At 30.7% G+C, this 20,640-nt stretch overlaps 1 protein-coding gene across 2 annotated transcripts in view; it reads right to left on the bottom strand.

The window, feature by feature from the left end:
- The window catches only part of LOC124536062, a 170,604-nt gene extending 155,524 nt beyond the window's left edge, over positions 1-15,080 (bottom strand). For both annotated transcript variants that reach the window (XM_047112489.1, XM_047112487.1), the window contains exon 1: positions 14,724-15,080. The gene's annotated coding sequence lies outside the window, so the exon portion shown is untranslated. The remainder of the gene's footprint in view (positions 1-14,723) is intronic.
- Positions 15,081-20,640: the final 5,560 nt, after the last annotated feature.

The raw sequence follows: 20,640 nt of genomic DNA, 5'->3' as shown, positions 1-20,640 counted from the left end.
TATAGAAATTTATATTAAGAGCGAAAAACTAAAAATATCGGAAATTAATTTTTTTAAGGTTCAATGTAACGGACGAAATTCCGCGAAAGTCATTTACGCGGATGTATTACATCGCATTTATTTATAGGTACAACTCTTATATTATGTACATATGTATGTGTGTATCTATATTATACACGTATGATATGCTTATATAATGTGTTTTCCTTTGTTCTTAACTCTTTTAATAACTACATATTATTATTTTATTAATAAAATAATCATAAGCAGTTGAGTATTATAATAACAAATAACCTTACGTCTGGTTTGTTATTATATTGCTCAAATGGTTTTGTAAAATGATATATGTAAACAGACGAACCTGCCATCTGAGTGGTAAATGGTCGCCACCGCCCTTAGATAATTGTGCTGTGAGAAATATTAACTATTCCAATCTTGGAAACTAAAATGTTATGTCCCTTGTTTGTCAATAACATATATGATAATTTTACAAAATCAAGCCCAACTACTTTTGTTAAAATAGCATTAATTACATAATTAAACAGTTATTTGTATAATATTAACACAGATGAGTATTATATGGTTTATTTATAATTGTACACTTGACATTCAACATAGTGGTTAACATAGAGGCGAGTTTCACAATATTTTCATGGATTCAACTCGGAGGTAATTTACAAGACAATGCTGATTAATATCGTGACTGCCACACGCGGTTTTTCATTAACATTGTTCGTTTTAAAAGTAACTTTGCGTCATTAACTTGTTGTATTATGGTCTTACGTCTTTAAGAACATACGTACAAAAATGTTTGTTTATATTTTTGAGGCAAATACTCTGTGCGTGAAGGTATCTGTATGTAGGTATATTCATGTTCATAATTAGTGCAATTAAGTTGATGGACTTCCAAATGGGAACTTGAGATTAAGTGGTCACCACTGCTTCTATCACTTCTATCACTGTCTATACATAGGTACTATTGGAGATATTAACTATTTTTTATATCACCAAAGCGTCCCCAGCATTGGGTCTAAGGTGTTACCCTTAATGTGCCTGTAGATTTGACCATTCACCATTGAAACTTACTTGACTTAGCGCTATAATATTATATGGAGTGGGTACTTTGGTAGATACCTTTGCGTCGACAATCAAATAACAAAGCCCTACAACCAAACATTTTTTTAAGCAAATTCTATTATTGCTTTCAACACTATATTTAAAAATAAAAAGTGCAACCTCATACATTTGTACAATTCGACCAAAAAAAAAAACTTACAATCGAATTGAATATAAAATAGCCGTTTCATTTATTATTTAAATAAAGAACACGTCGAATTCGACTGTGACAAAGAATAAACAGTAAAAACTCTTTATTCGGAGGCAATCAAATTATTGTAGCCAATAGCATCGGTGAACGCCTACGCTAAAGCAAGGCCGAGTATCATTTGACAATTCGCGAACTGGTGAAAATACAAGCTCGTTTTGACCACTATAAAATAACCTTAGCTTGGAACTATGGTCGAAGTGCAACAGAGTTCAAGTAATCATTTGCAAATATTAATAATATATTGCGCTTAAATTTTGATAGTTGTTATGCGTGGTTATGCATAAAGTATATAATATATTTGCATAAGGTCAACGAATTGGCGAATATGTGGTAAAGATAATTCCTTGAGCATTTTTCGTTCTTTAATTTTTTTTTTGGACTAAGAGATTTTTTTATATAAAGTAAGGCAAAGGGGTGATGGCACGTCTAAAGAGGTTTCATTGTAGTATACTTGACATATTTACTGTAAAAATAAAATACTAAAATTATTTTTAAAAACTATCTTTGTAAAATAAGTGTGATTTGTTAATCAAAACACTTTGACGGTGAAATCACAATTGATTAAAATTATTTTTTATTTCTTATTACGGCTTTTAAACTTTTAACACTAATAAATACTTTCGTAATAATAAATAAAAACAGACATTAAAGTATATGGCCTCACTACTAGTGTTGCCAACACGAAAATAAATATTAACGCAGATCACGACTTTTAAATCCGTGTCAAGTTTGTAAGCCTTGAAACACACCACTTATAATCTGAACAAGTTTCACAAAGATTTTTATCTCTGACTTAATATATCTTTTTTTTATACTAACAAGATCTGCGAAGAGGCGGCGAGTCAAATGAGCTTTATTCAAAATCAGTTAATTATTTAAATTATCTAATTTCATTAAGCACGGCGCTCTCATTTTTATTGAATACTAGCTGTGCCCGCGACCTTGTACGGGTTTGAATTTAACAAAAAAAATATTGGAGCCTAAGTTACTCTTTATTATATCAGTTATTTGCCAATGAAAGACCCGTCAAAATCGGTCCAGCCGTTCCGGAGATTAGCCGGAACAAACAGACAGACAGATAAAAATTATTAAAAATGTTATATTTTATTATACGTATCGCGTATACATACATATGTATTGAGTAAAAAAGGGCTATTTTAATATTACAAACAGACACTCTAATTTTATTATTTGTATAGATAAAAATTTCGATATATTCACAAACATAATGATGATTTATTAGGTGATTTATAAGGTAGGCTTTAATTAGTAGGTCAATTTCTTGCTTTATAATCTGTCTATGTTTTAAAAAGTCTAGTGGAATCTGTGATTAATGTTTGTGAAAATGTATTCACGAAAGGTTATTTAACAACACATCTTCTAGGCCGTTTATTTATCATAACAAAAATATATTCGAGCATGTAACGTGTACGTAACATCATTACCATAATATAACAATTAACTTATTATATTATATAACACACACAATAAATACTTCTTAGAACAGAACAATTAGAAAATCCGCTCTAGTTAAAATGCGTTAATGCTTTTATCTATAGTAATAATTTAGAGCATTTTTACGAAATTCTTAATAGAAACATATCCACAATTGTAGATCGTTGAAAAATAAAGATTATTTAGTCAACAACGTATATCCGCTAAATTTGTATAATCGAGATTTTTCTAGAATAAGTCCGAAAAAATTCTATGACATGAAGTTCTACGGGCGGCCATGTTTGATTATTACGGGTGCGTTCAGAATATGTTTTCAATTAATAATAAGTTCATAAAATATTTATAAAACTTGTATATTATATGAAAAGCAAATGATAAACTTGTTTAGTTTTATCAACCGACTTCCAAAAGGAGGAGGTTATCAATTCGTCTGTATTTTTTTTTTTTTTTTTTTTTTTTATGTTTGTTACCTCATAACTTTTCACTGGGTGGACCGATTTTGATAATTTTTTTTTGTTTGAAAGGTAGTGCTTCCCATGGGGTCCCATTTTTTTTAAATTTTTTTCCGATGATGGTATCCATATGAAAACGACATAAGTCTTAAATTTGCATTATGTATATGCGCGACAAATCGGTGAATAACTGAAAATCACGTTAACCAATTTTGATAATTCTTTCTTTATTATAAAATATATACTTCAAGGGTAATTTGGTGAAAGTTTGGTAAGGTTCTGAGGACAGGATCCATGACAAAGTAACGGAACGGAAGGGAACGGAACAATTCTGAGGAGCACGTTAGCGATACTCAGTCGAATCTTTTATTTATAGGTTATTTGGATATTTGAGTCACCTTCCGTAATGTGGTTATGTTTACGTAATTATCATAGTCGAATATTATAATCAACTAGCTACCCACCCCGGCTTCGCACGGGTGCAATACTGATACTAAATATACTACAGAATTTGTGTATTTACGACATCACATTCACATCGCAAACTTCTAAAATTATCAGTGTTTCTTTACTATATTGTTCATGTATTATATACACAAACCTTCCCCTTGAATTACACTATGTATTAAAAAAAACCGCATCAAAATCCGTTGCGTAGATTTAAAGATATAGGACAGAGAAAGCGACTTTGTTTTATACTATGTAGTGATGGAACTCCTATACGGCTCGCAGTTAGGGTGCGATATGGGGCAGAATTTCTTACTATCTTTAATCAAATTTTGTGTATGTGATGTGATGTCATATGATGTACGAAATATAGTTGGTCTTTTTCAAAGTTTTTTTGCTGAGTTCGATTACAGCTCTTTCGAGGGATCCTTGTAGTTTACGCCGCGTGACGTATTAAATCCGCATTTTCGAAAGTCTATTTTTGCTTTATTCGCAAGTTTCCTTTGAAATTGTCCTCGAAGTAGTTTCTGACTCATGTAAACGGAACGCTTAATCTATCCATATTAAAAAAAATTAGTTAGTCAACATCAGCTTCACTTAAAATCAAAAAATAAATAAAAATTTTAACAAAAAGAAAAACCGACTTCAAACAAAACACTATTTTAAAAAAATGAATATGCACAAAAAAGTAATAAAAATAATTGCGTATTCAACATATTTTTTAGAGTCTTCCTAAGTTAAATGAAATGAAAAATATTAGACTACTTAAAAGTCGATTTACGATTATATCATGTAGTTATAATTATTGTTATATTTGGAGTCGGTGTCAGCCAATAAAACCCTATAGTATATCTATCAAAAAACAATACGAGAATACTTTAACAAATATGTTTTTTACAAATTACCTTTTACACAATAATATACTGGATCAATCAAGGGGCTCGTATCGCTTCTTTCTTTTGATTGTTGGGGCAATTGTTTTTTGATAGATATACTATAGGGTTTTATTGGCTGACACCGGCTCCAAAAATAACAATAATTATAACTACATGATATAATCGTAAATCGACTTTTAAGTAGTCTAATATTTTTCATTTCATTTAACTTAGGAAGACTCTAAAAATATGTTGAATACGCAATTATTTTTATTACTTTTTCGTGCATATTCATTTTTTTTAAAATAGTGTTTTGTTTGAAGTCGGTTTTTCTTTTTGTTAAAATTTTTATTTATTTTACCCGAGCGTAGTGGGGTTTTCGTCCAGTATTTTATAAACGTATATACACATGACAACACGCGATTTGGAAATATCATAATGATAATATTTATCCAAATAATACAATGTTACAGCCCATTTAATACATGAAAAACATCGGTATTTGATTCGAATCGATTTTAATATATGGCAACATATTTCCATACTAAAGTTTCCCCTCTCCCTTTTTTTTTCTGTGGTATAACATCAAAGGTAAGTGAATTGTCTGCCAAATATTAATTGCTTTTGTTGAAAGTTACGCTTCAAACCTTTTTTAAAAATATAATAATATTGTTAACGTAATAATAACGTCATCATATTTTGTTCCAATTCTTTAAATATATAACCTTTTTATTTCTCGTATTATTTATTTGTAACCCAGCTATTATATTGCAAATTTTTATGTATCCTTGACGTTTCACTAAGATTTGTGTTTAAAACTAGACAAAGTTAGTCGCTTAAGTTATGTTTAATTCATAGAACTCTAGTTCATAGTGAATTATTACTACGATATATTTTAAGCGAAATTAAAAAAAAAGTCTACTATACATGGCTGAGGTGTTACGGTGTAAAGCCACGAAATCCCGAAAAGCGTGTTTCGACAATTCGCTTCACACTAAACATCGGCTGAATTAATATCCGTCTAAGCATATATTAATGCGTCAATCCAAAAAAAAATAACAGAATATATAAGTAATATTTCACATTCAATTTTCGTCAAAAGGAACCATTATAAAATATTGTGTTACAAATTAAAGGTCAAAGATCCAATCTCAGTGACCATTTGCAAGTAACCTTGTCCGCTTCATTAATTTTTTGAAAAGGTTATCTGTAAATAGTTATTATATATTGTAATCTATACTAATTATTACTAATATTATAAATGCGAAAGGAACTCTTGTCTATCTGTTGCTCTAGACGGACGAACAAATGAACCAAATTTTATTATATTTGTTATTAAATAAGCTTGAACTATAAAGAAGAATGCAGACTACGTTTTTATATGCCTGACGCCTCAACTCCGAAAACGTCTAGGACGAAAACTAGTTAATTATATTCATTTGAAAAATGCAAATTTGAATAGTATTATCACACCCTTCCTTTTCTCGTAAAGAGAAAGTTTTTCTCTTTAAAGAGAAAATTAGACGTCAGCTATTTGAAAACTAGTTAATTTTTTTATTTTTATTATTTACACATAAGACATTATATCTATAAAAACATTTATGTAAAAAAAGCATACAAAAAGATTATCAGATAAGTATGTCTCAAAGACAAGTAAGTCGACATGCAGATGTCATTAGCACTCCTTAATTAAATATCCTTCAAGCGACGCAGACATCAGTCAAATGAAGACAAGACAGTCTTACCTTCCTACTCACATAAAAAGATTACAGCTGTATGAATTTTATTTTAATCTGGATACGTTAATGAATTGAAAACAAAACTATATCCAATTTTATAAACAAAACGATTATGATGTTTTATGCTAAATTTAAATGGCAGCGGATACGAAACATAAATCGTAACTGACTTGATAATCCGTTTGAAATGAAAACACACACACACACAACCTCATTGTTTTAAGAACTACTCTAAAATATAAGATTTCCACTTAGAACTGCGTTCATCTTTTTAAGATTAAACTTTCTAGTTACGTTTATTTTAAGTTCCAGATATGTCATAGTCAATATCAAATATTGTATTAGGCACCGTAAAATTATCGATAGTTAAAAAAAGAGGTAAAAGAGCAGGTTCATCACCCTTAAAAAAAAATTTAACACTGAAATAAAACATGAAATCTTAAAAGGAGCAGTATATTTTTAAAATATATATTCGAAGATAAAATATGATATCGATCGTAATAAAATATTATGTCTGCGGCGTCTTTAAGTATCAAAGTCCGAAATAGCGACAAAGTCTTAAATGCCAGCAAGCTAGTATTCGTACTTGACCTTTCAAATTCAAATAAAAAAATACAATGCAGGACGTTTTGAGGTCTTTCGAAGCCTTGCAGTATTTTATTTTTAAAAGATTTATTAACGCCTTTTATCGAGTGGGATATAAATAAACTCTTTTATAAAGTAACATGTTTAATAAAATCTAATTTTCATCTATACTAATATTATAAATGCGAAAGTGACTGACTGTCTTTCTATTGGTCTTTAACAACCAAAAAAATTGATGAGATTTGGTTTAGCGAGCTTGAAATCAAGTTGTAGTTTAAGTTTAATTTAGTATTTACTTGGTGGTAGGTAGGTAGTATTTACTTTGTGCAAGTCCGTCCGGGTAGTTACCACCCATCCATCAGTTATTCTACCGCCAAAAACAGTACTCAGTATTGTTGTGTTCCGGTTTGAAGGGTGAGTGAACCAGTGTTACTACAGGCACAAAGGACATAACACCTTAGTTCCCAAGGTTGGTGCTACATTGTCTATGGGTGATGGGGACCACTTACCATCAGGAGGGCCTTATGCTCGTCCGCCAACCTATACTATAAAAAAAAAGCCGTGTATAACAACTATTTATATTGTTCCTATAAATTAGAAAGCTACTTGGTACGTTTGTCTGAGTGTTGCTCTATACAAACATTTATAGCCAAACCACTCAACCAAATTTGCTTAAATTTGGTAAATCAACCTGAAACTCCAAGGATAGGCCTTTTATGCCTAACACCTGATGACGACTTGTTTGTATATAAAATGTTTTAGTTTTTTTATTCAACGTTAATGAATAAGAACATCAATCAAACCAATATGTCATAATTAACCATTTTATATTCATCAATTCAATTATTATATTGTTCTGTCTTACAAATGATTTATTTTTAATTGATATTTTGTTGCTGTAATAATATTGTAGTAATTTACACTGATATATATTAATATTCAATTTAAAAAACATTGCTTTTTATGAACCATTGAATTCTCTGGCAACACTGCATGTACTAAAATATTTCCTGTTAAATTATTTTTATTTTTATTTAAGTAAATAATTTACATCAGTACATAATTAAGTACCTCTTATTAATGGCACTATTTAAACATTTTATTTCAGCTATACGTCTAATAAAAGTATTTTTATAAGTATTGCTGACAAATTTCTTACAATTATTGCCTTGCTTTAAGATCTCGTGCAAGAACGCATTCAATATAATCAATGTCAAAAAACAAGATTATTATTCAACAGTTCTTTCTGAACAAAATTATTAATTGATATATCTTGTATATATTTTTTCGTATAAAATGCAAATGTTTTGAATTATACGATACATGTATCGTTTAAGACGTTTGAAAGCATGCGAGGTAAACGTCACGTTTGGACATATTAAAAAGATAAAAACGTGTCCGCCGCCTACACTGCGATCACACGCCATAGCTCTAGATATGAGAATATAGCGCCTAGATACTGTTTTAAAATGCCTAAATAAAAGCCATGTCAGCTATACATTGATATTTTTCTGGACATTATTTTTTTTTAACATATTTTAAAATACGAAGAGATTCTCTATTCGAATGCTTACATGTATTTTATGTACGTTCGGACATAGCTCCATCATATGTAGAAATTTAAAAAAAAAAGATTTATAGCAAAACTTTGCAACAAACCTTTTTTGAAGTAATGTCCTTCATCGTCGAACACAAAATGAATTAAAAACAAAACTTTGAAAATTTAGTCACTTGTCTATGTTTGAGTTTGAACCTGGAATCAAAGGTCAGAAGTCAATTATAGCCACTAGACCAGCTGTTGTAGATTTAAGGCTACTATTACTTCAAATTAAAATATAGTTTTAATATATTTTTGTCAACTTTTTGCTATCCTGACAACACCGCGCAGTTTCATACTTTTTTAACGTAACTGGTCTGCCCCCGTAGATAGAACCATGATGATATATCGTCCATAACCTTTCTCAACAAATAGGCGATCTTATTCAACAAGATTCTATTTGCAATCGAATTGTTCAATTTTGAACTAACGGCCTCCAAAGGAACAAATTCTTCAGCTATGTCATTTCTTCAGCTAGCGTCAAATAAATATAAAAAAAAAAAACCTTTACTGCTAACACATGTCATGCTTGTAAAATAAACTAAGTATATACAATATTCATTCTACGCCTAAACAAATTAACATAGGGTAAGTATACACAAACCGAAAAATCGTTGGATACATTCGAAGCCGCTTACCTCTTCACAAAAAACAATGTAATCTTAGGTGAGAACAAAGTTTAACATATCAAACGACATTGTAAACATGCCTTATCAACTTTCATATCCATCTGTTTACACTAACTTGATATTCTGGAGATTCCTCCCTTTATTTTTACAGCGTATTATAAAAATACGATAAGCGAAGGAAATTTACGGAGACACGCGATGAGGAATATCGTACGAATAGGAATATATCGTGACTGTCATATGTAGAAAAGTTGTGAACAAGTTCACTGATTCGATTATAATGTTCTGACGTCAGAGAATGACTTTTATGGATTGTGAAATTTCTATAAAACACTAGCATGTTCGTGTCGTTCGATTTATAAAAAAAAATAAGATGAGACTTTAAAAATTGATAGGAAAACATAGCCGGTGAATTTTGTATTGTGTATAGGATAAAGACGATAAGGTTACGAGCATGCTGTTCCAAAGCAAGCTGGTCGAGTTGGGATTTCATCGGATATAAGTTACTACACCATTGCGAAGATATTCTGGAAGAACTCGACATAGAACCCTATCAAAATACAACATTAACAATAATTGTTATAATAAGTATTGAAATAATTCACGAATAGCGTACAATTTACGATCAGTAGAACAGACGATTGAGTAACACTATAGTTTACGGCAACACTTAGAAACAATATATTTTTTATTTTATTAAAATTACCAACGAGTTCCAAGTTTTATTCATCACACATAAATAAAGATGAGATTATACATCAATAAGGCAATATATTATTAATGTATGTATTCATTTGAAAATATAATATAGGAGAGGTTTTCGATTTTTGTCACCTTCTTTGCTTACTCTCTGTACTTGCAAATGTTTGTTTATAATATTTATACATGTTTTAACATGTTCGCTTTCACGGTATGGTCTGAGTTCTGACTCATGGTCAACAACGACCTAATTTATCTACAGAGGCGTATAGCCGAATGCCAACAATGAACGTAAAACCAGTTTCGCATCGTAACGTCATTACAATTATACCTTATGGTTGGAAATATCAATAAAATGTTCAATTAAATTCACAGATAAGTAACAAAAGAGGTTTTATTTATTCCCTTTGTGAAAAAACTAAATAATATAAATCACACTGTACCAGATAATTTAAACGCGCGTTTCGCAGTTCGTTTTCGTTCAGTAATACAATAGCAGACAACGTTTACTAATGATTTTGCTTGTCATTAAATATATATATATATATATATATATATAATTATTTATAAAATTATACATAAAATACTATTATATATAAAATTATATACAAAATTTCGAATATTTTTTTTTGTATAATGTCACAACTCGATAATAACAGATTTGACACTGAACGAGAACGAATGAGAACCAGGATGAGCTTAAGAACCAACTGTCGACTATCATTTTTATTAACGATGACAAATTCTAAACAAATAAATAATCGTTTAGTACCTAAAGTGCATGCAAATTTTCAGCTCAATCTTTGTGGAACTGGTTTAAATACAGCTGCAGCATTTGACTTACACAGGTGAATTTAATAAAAACATTTAAAAAATCCACTGCATTAATTATTATAAAACAAAAAACCATATCGTCGAAAGAATATGTAGGTATGTTTTACGTTAAATGTATCTTTAACAAAGTAATAACACATCTTAAAACAAAAAAAAGGAAATAAATATAAATTTAGTTATATGTGTTATTTACATCTTCTTTCTGAATAAATTTTCCTCATGGTAACATTACGTCATTTATCAATGATAAATAATAATCCAATAGCAATGAATGCTATTTATATCTATAAATAATAATGAAAAATGATAGAATAAGAGGAAAACTGTAGAGAACAAGTCAAAGAAACAACTGTATTGACCATTCTCGATCTCAATTTAAATACACTCAACAACAACAACAACAGCCTGTAAATTCCCACTGCTGGGCTAAAGGTCTCCTCTCCCTTTAAGGAGAAGATTTGGAACATATTCCACCAAGCTATTCCAAGGCGGGTTGGTAGAATACACATGTGGCAGAATTTCTATGAAATTTGTCACATGCAGGTTTCCTCACGATGTTTTCCTTCACCGCTGAGCATGAGATGAATTATAAAGACAAATTAAGCAGATGAATCAGCGGTGCTTGCCTGGGGTTGAACCCGCAATCATCGGTTAAGATGATTGCGTTCGAACCGCTGGGCCATCTCTGCTCATGTAAATATAATAGATACATTCAATATAAATATAATAGAATGGATATATTAATGTAAAGATTTACATAATATAATTTTATAAAAAATTAAAGATCAGTATCGGTTGGTCTAAATCCGTTCAGCGATATGAAAATTGGAATATAATCGAATTGAAAATGGACGATCTTGGACTACAAGGTGTATTAAAAAAAGTGACCAAATCAGAATATATTTGCTGATATTATAGCAATACAAAGCAAATAATAATCTACGTAAAACGTATCATTTACAATATAAATTCATCGATGTATTTTTTTTATTGGTTCAATTATATTATTTCAATCGTTTCTTGTATTTCCTGACCCCCGACTGAGGAATTATACACGAGGTAATATATAATTATATTTGTTACAAGTCACCGTTTTAGTGATTGAATTTGTTTACTGAAGTTACAAGTACATATTAGAATTATTTATAGGCTTAAAGTTGACTTCCCGTATCGTGACAAACTAACTTACCTATAATATATCTACCTACTATAAAAAATCATTATACAATTTTATCTTTATATACCAATAACAAAACAACTTTCAAAGTCAAAATACTTGACAATTGTTCTCAATAGAATCTACGATCCAAACCGGTACATTTAAATCTATCTTTTAAAGATTCAAAATGTCGTTTTACTTAGTAAGTTTGTGATTGACCATTTAATTAAGACCCGCTTAAATTAGCTTATATACTTTATGTTGTAAGTCTTCGCTGTATAAAATCTCATGCAGTTTTACAACAGCCTTATTCGGACCGGAGTTATATGTGAATTGCTTAATTTTGTAATCTTTTAACCTTTGAAATCTGAAAGACTCCGAAAGATACATTAAAAGTCAATCAATTTAGTAATCATGTCTACGTAACCCGTCCGATGTCATAATTGCTTGCAAACTTTATATAAAGTCGTGTATTATACATACTTGTTATTTACATTTTATCGTCCTCATAATGTACGTTGTATATATTACACGGGTCAAGTAACATTAACGGTTTAAACGTTAAGTTAGAAAATATGTACATCAATTATAATTTATAGATTTTTCCTTGAAACTTTATTTAATTACATATGTGTTATTTAATGTAAAAAATATAAATTGTACTTCAGTGTTTAAACACAAAAAGGCATTATTTTTCAACAGACTTAAAAAAAAGGTTCTATACTGGTTTGGAACGTGTTTATTTATTTTATAGTATTTACGATAGTCATGACATCATTTAAATTATTTAAAATGTTATGCTTTAGGTGTATTACTTATAAAACGATTTTTCCATTCTTTTCTTTTTCTTTTAATTCTATCTAATCTGTAAAACCCTTTTTATATACATATATATAAGTTATACACAAGTCAAATGCAAAAGTATTTGTACATAAAACCGCACACAAAAACAAAAAAAAAAACACAAATAAAAACCTACCTATTTAAAAAGACTGATCGAATCATCAGCAATAATAAATAATTACCTATAGAGATAGTGTCTTGAGAACACATTCAATTGTATCATGTAATATTCCTACGGACATAGCTGCATCTTATTAGGATAGCTTATTTTTAGCTGAGATCAAGAATTCAGAAAAAAAGTAACCGTCGATTCTAGTTATTTAATTCTCTTGAAGTGGAGTTCGTATTCCCTACTAAAACAAGTTTATAATGACACCTATATTTATTTTTGTACCAATAAAGCTTTACGTTTATTTTATTGATTGTAAATTATTAAAAAGAAGGTTACTTTAAAAGAGGTTCGTTATTTTCGGTCCCTTCACTAATTCGAACAGATCTTTTTGACTTCAATCGTTAACAATCTTATTCCATTCTTAATATGACATAGAATCATTTACGATTTTAAACTTAGCTTTATTCACATAAACATGGCTTATATGTTTATACAGAAATCTTCTGTATGTTTATACAGAAATCTTCTGTATGTATATTTAACTGAACTACTAAACGCTTGGACGGCTACCAATGATTTTATGTGAGTATTTAGATTAGATTAGACTAAATAGGTGACGCTGCGTTTGGGAAGTAAACTCCTTATTTCAACGGGATAAAGTCGGGACGGAAGCTAGTTTAATTATAAATAAAATGAGAATTCGATTTTCAAAATTTTTAAGCGTTTTGTCATCGTTATGAGTCTTATTTTAGTTACTTTTTCGCCCTGCTTATAATAATTTTCAAACCTGCTCTTATAAAATAATTTAATAAGGTAAACAATTTCAAGAATTTTTTTATCACAATCATTTCTCAAGATTACGTATAAAATGAATTTAAAATAATACTTGAAAGCGATATTCTATAATAATAGAGTAGATTTAAATGACGTCACACGAAATAGAGATAAAACATATATTGTCTATGGTCACGATTTCCTTTCCCGGTATTTTTTGTATTGGAAACAAGATTATACTTCCTGAGGATGCACCAAATTCGGTGTGAAACGCCAAGTGACTACTTAGATACATATCATTATAAAATGTCAAACCTTACTAAGAACTCATCAACATATAGAAATACAAAAATTGCTCGATACTGAGTAGTATTTCTTAACATGTAATGTCTGAATGATGCAATTGTCTGAAAAATCTCTTGCAAAATTTATTGCGAATCGCCATAGGTACCGTTCGCACTAAAATGATAATTTATATTTTTTTCTTTAGCGAGTACTTATAAAACCAAAAGTGGGTATATCCCTACAAAATATTTTTTCTCTTTCACAAATAAACGTGTCAATTTGAATTTGAATTTTATGGGAAATACTTATAAAACAAAGAAACATATAAATTTTCATTGGATAAAAATTCTAACGTTCGTCCACCTGCCTACAAAATGAGGCGCATCTTATTTAAAAGGTAAATATATTCCGAACAAAAGCCTCAGGACACGCGTACGGTGCGCGAGATGAGTCAGGGACCTTTTCACCAGTAGCATTGTTTATTCTGGACGCAAACCCGTTTCTAAACAGTTTTTCCCTAACATTTTCGTTACGGACTAAGAAATTTTCAAACAAAACAAATGAATATTCAAAACGCCATTCGAATATTACGACCGTTTAAAATTTTTGGACCAATAATTTTCAAATTCTTGAACCGCTCGTGATTCATAATTTTTTTTTATAATTCAGCGCTAACGATTATCGTTTTTTAATTGAAGCTTTCAACATGGCGTTGCAACTGAACGCATTTCACCACGAGACCTTTCACAAGAAACATAAACAAGATATAAATACTTATAAACTTTACAAGTAACATAAGCGAATGCAATCAACTTTATTATGAAAGATAATGAAATGCGTCTTATACATATTATAAGAGTGCTTTCCCTCAAGTTATACAATAAAGCATAACTGTAAACATCCGTTCTTACCTCCGCTTAGGCAAGTCCGTTAAAATTCCGGCACACTGTTCCGAGATACACAAACACACAGATTTAGCGAGTCGATGGATCGTCAGATCTCCACACGGTTACACGTCATATGTGTGTCAAATAATGAGAATATTTTTTTTTTCTTATTAACACTCACTAAGAAAGTCGTACACAACCACTGACACAGTTCGTTCGCACTTTAAATATGTCACTGTATTATAATATTTAGAGGAAGATAATTAGTAATGGAGATGGGATGATTGCGCGCGCGGCGGCTGTCGGCTATCAAAGCAAGCACTCGCGCAAGCGTCGTGCGCTTACCTCTCTCTCGACCAAGCGACTGGCGCGAAGCGATGCCTTCACCTTCGCGGCGCTCGCCCGTTTCGCAACGCAACCTCAGCGATTTCCTTGCAGAATATCTAGTTGCATGGCAACTGTAAAAATGTTTGTCGCAATTCAAGAGCCTACCGAAACTATTTCGGTTCGTAGTTACTATTGCAGATGAACTTCATGCGGATGAACTAAGCGCAATCTCTGCGCATTGCGGAGCTGAACGACAAACTCATTTTACATTAATTTTACGTATAAAATACTCGAGAGACAACTTTAACACGTGAATAAGAACCGAAAACTTAACTATGGTTTAATACTACCAATCCGAGCAATTATTTAAAGATGAAAGAGAACCTTATTCAATTAACACACTCACAGGATCAAAGTGTTAAAATCTTTAACTAATTGTGATAAAATTGACAGCTTACTTAGCGGCGAACGATGGCAAAATAATCATATCGTTGTCATTTTGACAAACGATATCGAAAAAACCATAGAAGTCGTATGTTATATTTTCATTTAATACAATCTAGGTTAACGGTTCATATCTCTGGTACCTAGTTTTATACACGCCTGCCTTGTATTTAATTTTAAATACCGACCTTGTTCAGTTGGGTCACTCTGCTAGGCTTATAGTACTAGTTTTTGTCGCGGTCAGACTAGGATTGGAATATGTGTGTTCATTGTTTATTTTTACTCAACAAAAGCAAAGTTATATTCATTCACATAATTACTTACACTTAAGTGTAAAAAAACAATTGAATATAAATGGAACCGGTTGTTTTGTGTAGGAGCGGTAAGGTTCAGTTACACGTATTGTTGTTTGGATACTAAATACTTTTTGTATAATCATACCATTGCCGGCGACTGCGTATAAGTTATCCTTTATCTTGTTGGAACTGAGAAATATTTTTGAGACTATTATAATATATTATATAGTTTCTGCTTACAGCAATAACTTAGTATTGACATAATAAAGAACTTTTAATATCTAATCATTCACAAATTAAGTAGTTCTGATTCAAAAAAATACCAAATTTAAAAAATACTATTGAATGGATAACCTCCTCATAGTTTTCAATTCGACTATAAAAACAAAATTGAGTGAATGGATTTGATAATTATTATTAAACGCTTTATATCCACAATGAGTTTTATTCAATGCAGACGAAGTCGCGGGCACAGCTAGTATTCTATAAACTAGTAATAACTAATAATTAAATTTATATTATGATGCATTCGGCATCACCTACAGTAACTACAGGCACAAGGGACATAACATCTTAGTCCCAAGTTTGGTGGCACATTGACGATATATAGTTAATATTTAGGAATAGTTAATATTTCTTACAGCGTCATTGTCTCTGAGTGATAGTGACCACTTACCACCAGGTGGCCCATATGCTCGTCCGCCAACCTATACAATAAAAAAAATCGCCTAAAAAACTCCGTCAAGTAATAATAATTGAACTCTCATTTGTTAAATGAATCAATTTTACACTTTTAAGTTACACATTTTCTTTAAACCATTTCACATCAATAACAAGTAGAGGTATTCCGTAAAAAAAAAATCGAAACTCGCCGAGTCTAAAATGACAAAATTTGATACGGGATATTGACTGTAATAATTATATAAAGTACTGTATACACTTATCAAAATGGGTTATCATGAAAAAAATGGCTATCAACATTTCACAAGTAAGATACGATGTAGGTAAATAAATATTGTAAGTTTTTCTAAGTTAAAACTTGTTACGATATTCTTGATTAAGTCGGAAAATGTTATTGTTAATTAGAATGAAACCTTGGACACCTTTACCCTAACAGGGGTTCATGCTTTAATTTATGATAACATTAATTGGTAAATTAAAATCAATTAGGTTAACTAGATATAAAATTAGATAAGTAAAGTAAATTAAATCAACTGGAATAGGAAAGCTACTGTAACCAACAAAAACAAAACCAAGTAACTTAAAAATATAAACAGTAAAACTAACATTGTATTTAAGTAATGAAAAAAAGGCTTTTTTATTTTAATTATAAGGAAAACAGTTACTACACATTATATAATCAACGAAATATATTATCTATGGGTGATCAAGTCATGTGTGGTACAGACTCAACTGGTCTATGCCGAACCCTCATGCCGTAACTGCCTGTAAATGTGATGATAGCTGAACAGGACATATGCCTGCTTTCCTCTTAAATTCCTCTTTTTGGAGATTATTTAACGAAGCTGCTTGAATACGGATTGGGGAATGTACCATACACGCAGCTTCCACGAGATTATTTTCTAACCGCTATTCACGAAAAAAGTTAAAAGCAAAAAAATCAACATAGCAATTTCAATACGCGGCCATAGCATATAACCAGTTTTAAAAAAAAAGTTTAGTAAAAAAATCGAATTTTACAACAAATATTATTCTTTAAACTTGGTTGACTTTGAATGTTGACGTAAGTAAAAAAAGTATTATTAATAATATATTTTCCTTAATCCTAAAATCAAGCTAAAAGACTAACAAAACATAATAAAATTACCAATCATTTTAAACATTTCATGTAGTGAATTTCTTATTGCAACTGAATCCTTGGTCCGGTTTTTAAGATTATTAAAAGCAATCGCTATTTATAAGGAAAATTAAAAGGCATTTTATTACACTCCATTTACATATATAAATAATACGAGTTACGCGCAAGCCATGCTATGACATCGCTATCATGAGTGGCACTTAACCAGGAACATACCACCCCATATCTTTCAACGTAAACTGTGCATGCATAAATTTCATAAAAAAGGCTATAAAATCTTATGCAATTCTTGTACCTTGTTTTATTTATTTATTTATTTCGTTAAGTTATTTACTATAAGGATGGACTTGGGACCTTATCGATATCAACAACAAAGAGTCCTTCCTTCGAATGCTTTGAATTGAAGATATTAAAAACAAATTACTAATTTTAAAACTTTTATATTTTTATTATAATAACTACATATTTTATAATGCTGATTAAAAATAAAAAACACAATACAATACAAATTGTTTTTAATTGTAAGTAATAAATAAATTGTTATACTTTAAATTTATGATTTAACTTTATTTAGCTTTGTTTATGGAATCAATTCCGGGATGATACCTAGCTATGCTTATCAAGGGCCAGGCGCGGCTTTGCAGTCAAAAGGGTATCGACCCGATCTTTATTAACATATGTACTATAAATATATAAAATTGTGTTAATACTGTTCTGGTACGCGTAGTGCACCAATACATGTAAAAACAATTGACTTCGATAGTGATAATTAATGCACCTTAGTTATTATTTGATATTATATATAGTGATAGTGTGGGAATATCGGACTACATCACATACATTACTCTGATCCCAAAGTAATTACCTAAAGCACTTGCGTTATGGAAAATCAGCAGTAACGACGGTACCACAAACACCCAGACCCAAGACAACATAGAAAACTAATGAACTTTTTCTATATCGATATCGAATTGAACCTGGGACTTCAGATTGGCGTGCCGAAAACCGAACACTGTGTGTGTTGTACTACTGTACACACTAGTCGACCAGGGAGCTCGTCAAGTCAATATTGTCAATATAATCTAAATTTAATAAATAATCTATTGCTTAATGTTTAGAATTTCATCATACATTGATAATACAAATAAATGAAATCCTGTCACATGTGTATTCTCCATCCATTAAAACGTACGTTTAATTGGTCAAGCTTATACTCGTCAAAAAAACCTAAAACAAAAAAATAAAAATAGATAAAAAGACATAGAATCATACAAAATCTAAATCCCAATGTACTGTAAGAAAAACAAATAATTTTACCATAATAATGTACCTTTACATTACACTACTTACACAAATACTTATACTATTTAGTATTTATATAAAAATATTACTATACACATATAAATACTTTTCCCTTTATACTAAAGAGCGCGAGTACAGTGTGGCAGTTAACAGTATAGTATAAAAATTGACACGACTAAGATAATCTGATGTATGGAAGAGACTTAAGTATAAAAGTACCGTTAGCATAAACATATTTAATGAAAACTATTTACAGTTATTTGCATAATTTTACCAATTATAAACACATTTGCTTATTGCCTCTTACAAACCGTAGTCTTAAAGAAACTGTTAAGAATCAGAACAAACTGAAGTGAAATAATAACACTGTGGCGTCTAAATAAAGCTTGAACGGATGTTATGTGAAGATTGCATGCGAAATTATAACCGCTTTACTGCAATGAGATTTAAATAGATGTTTTACGTAATAACCATTACTTTTAACGCCTTGCTGCAGGGGTTCTCAAACCGTAGTCCGCTTCATGATTAAATGGGGATTTAAAATAAAATGGCACAACTAATGGGCCGTGATGGCCCAGTGGATTTAACGCGTACATCTTAACCGATGATTTTGGGGTCAAACCCAGGCAAGTACCTCTGAATTTTCATGTGCTCAATTAGTGTTTATAGTCAATCTCGTGTTCGGCAGTATAGGAAAACATCTTGAGGAAACCTGTATGTGTCTAATTCTAAGTAAATTCTGCCAAATGTGAATCCACCAACCCGCATTGGAACAGTGTAGTAGATTATTCTTCAAACCTTCTCCTCAAAGGCAGAGGAGTCTTTAAAGCATCAGTGGGAAATTTACAGACTGCTGTTGTATTTGTTGTTGGTACAACTAAAATATTGTCATTAAGAGGTCATTAAAAATCTTATTTTCAAAAATGACACTTTTTTTAAAGTGTCACTATAGGATTTTAAGGACAATTATACTGCACTTTCCCTTACAGACCTGATGTTTACGAAAATATAAGTGATTTCTCTATTAACTCACTTTCGTAATCCAATGGAGATACATATATAATTGGATGACGTCACGATCAATCAAGGCTGGAAAGAGTTAAATCGCATGGTGAAAAGCTTAACGAATTTTCTAAAACCCGATGACTGCGAATTGTGAGGAAAGGAAATAATTTTATTCGTTGGCCAGGGTTTTTTGACCTCTTCATCTGCCTTTAAAGCTAGCCATTGAAAGAACGAGGCGGGTAGTTTTCTTGAAGAATATAAACTCACGACGAAGAATATTAAGCGTCCTGTTTTGACTTGAGCACCACGTGCCACAGTGAAACGATACACCTTCGCTACGTTGTATTCAGGCCACTGCAAATGCATATTTTCTTTCAACTTTTACTTACAACTGGTAATTCTATAGACCTGAATTGAAATTATTAGTTATACGTTAACAAATAGAGTGATTTATTAGGCCTATAACTGTAATTAAGTAAGCAGGTAAGGATATTGTTTAAAACCTTACAATAATAAATTTTGTTGACGAATTGTTGTTGGTTGTCAATTTCTGCCATTTTTAGCTTGTGTGCATGTGACTTCACATGTGTGTGTAATCAAGTAAATTGATATAAGGCATTAATAATAACAGCCTGTAAATTTCCCTCTGCTTACGGGCACTGCTGGGCTAAGGCCTCTCTATTTGTGCAGAAGGTTTGGAATACACATGTGGCAGGTTTCCTAACGATGTTTTCCTTCACCGCCAATC

This window comes from Vanessa cardui, chromosome 16, assembly GCF_905220365.1.
Source record: "Vanessa cardui chromosome 16, ilVanCard2.1, whole genome shotgun sequence".
NCBI classification, from domain to species: Eukaryota; Metazoa; Arthropoda; class Insecta; order Lepidoptera; family Nymphalidae; genus Vanessa; species Vanessa cardui.
This window is presented reverse-complemented; position numbering and strand designations above follow the sequence as displayed.